Here is a 1,856-nt window from a genome sequence, read left to right on the forward strand (position 1 = left end):
TGTGGGAGTCATCCTATAAAACACACACACACACACACCCACACACACACACACACACACGCACTGATGGAGCAGGGTTGGGAGGGGATTGGGGGTTGGGTGGGGCCAGGCTGGCCTTGCTGATGAGCCCTGTTGGCTCCCCGCCCCCGGGTCCTACTGCCCCTGTCTCCTGTCATCTTTTACAGGCATCCAGGAGAAGATAAATATACATTTTCTAAAACTTTAGGGGCCCCATGGACTGGATAGAATGGCCTGGTAGGCCATGTTTTGCCCACCCCTGTCTTAGCTATACTGAATGCCGAGCTCTCCTCTGAATTCACTAAAATGGCTTGTACTCACAAGCAGTTTCCTTTGAGACGTTGATGATCCATAAAACCATCCCAAGATTGACTCCTGCCAGAAAACTTTCCTGCTTCTCGCATACATCCCACTTGCACTGACAGCCATCCCACTGCAGACTTTTGCACAGCTTATAAGGAAGTCTCACCTTAAACTGGCCTTTGCATAACTTGGTATCAAAAACTGTTAATTGCCTACAAACTTCACTATTTGGAAAGGGAGGGCCAGAGGACACAAAAGGCCTTGTTACAGGTTGCACTTTGAGCTGTTCAAACGTTGATCAGTGTTTGTGCTAGCTCAAATTTGGAGCACTCACACCTTAAGGCTAAAAACCTTCTCTGACTGTCCTCCACCTACACAGCTGTGACTTGCCACTAGTGGGCTCACAAACATGGGCCTAACTAGGAGCTACAGCTGTGAGTTGCTATTACAAGGCTGGTGAGCCAGGACAGGCTTCCACCCCTGCTCTTGTTGGGAGTGTGTGTGAAAGATGGATTGGGGCAGGAGGGTGGGAACATGAAGCTGGGAGGCATAGAGTTAATGGGATGGAGGTGGGTAGTGAAATGAGAGATGGAAAGGAAATGAGGGTGGGGAAGGGTGAGGAAAAGAAGAAATTTAGCCACTGAAGGATAAAGTAAAAATAAGTTCAAATAAAAAAGAAGAAGAAATTAAGAGGAAGTAAATTAAAGGTCCTATGTTTTAATAAATTAGGATTTGGGATTGGGCTGTGGGGGATGCTGGTTATACTTCCCAGGATAGCTGGGAGCAATGAGGGAAGGTGCTTTTGAGGGACCTACTGCCCTTGCCCCAGGAAGAAAGTCCTAACTCATGTGGACCTGATCCAGCTGCCCCCCCGACTCCCCTAGACTGTACTCCTGGATCTGTCCATGCCCTGTGACCCGAATATCTGACATGTGCTCTGTAGGCTATTTGCATAGTGTTGTACCCCTGAGGTGGGAAGGTCACACCCATGGGGGCAGGAGGGGAAGTTGGCTTAGTGCCAGAAGTACGCCCTGGGAGTTCCCCTAGAGTTCAGGGGGCAGAAAGTTTGTCCACATAGAGCAGGAGAATGTGGGAGGAGACATTGCATCCTGGGATGTTAAAGGACTGCAACGTGGGTAGTTCATCTGTGGGGAGCACATTAATGCAACATAAGCTGGGCAACATGGACCAGAGATAAACCTGCCCTGGAGTGGTGGAATTTTAAGCTGCCTAAAGTGTGTTTAAAACTAGTTTCAGGTGTTCGTGTGTGGACAATCCCAGTTTAAGAGCTCTGTGAGCCACATTAAATTAATATGTTACAAGGCCCCAAATCTTTCCACCTGTCCTTCACAACTGCAAACTTTAACTCAAGCCCACAAACAGTGAAAACAGGTGCAAATTAACCTGCATACTAATTTCATAGATTTCATAGACATTAGGGCTGGAAGGGACCTTGGAAGATCATCGAGTCCAGCCCCCCGCCCAAAGGGCAGGAAGTCAGCTGGGGTCATAGGATCCCAGCAAGATAAGCATCC

Source organism: Crocodylus porosus, unplaced genomic scaffold (assembly GCF_001723895.1).
Source record: "Crocodylus porosus isolate Cpor-Errol unplaced genomic scaffold, CroPor_comp1, whole genome shotgun sequence".
Taxonomy (NCBI): Eukaryota; Metazoa; Chordata; order Crocodylia; family Crocodylidae; genus Crocodylus; species Crocodylus porosus.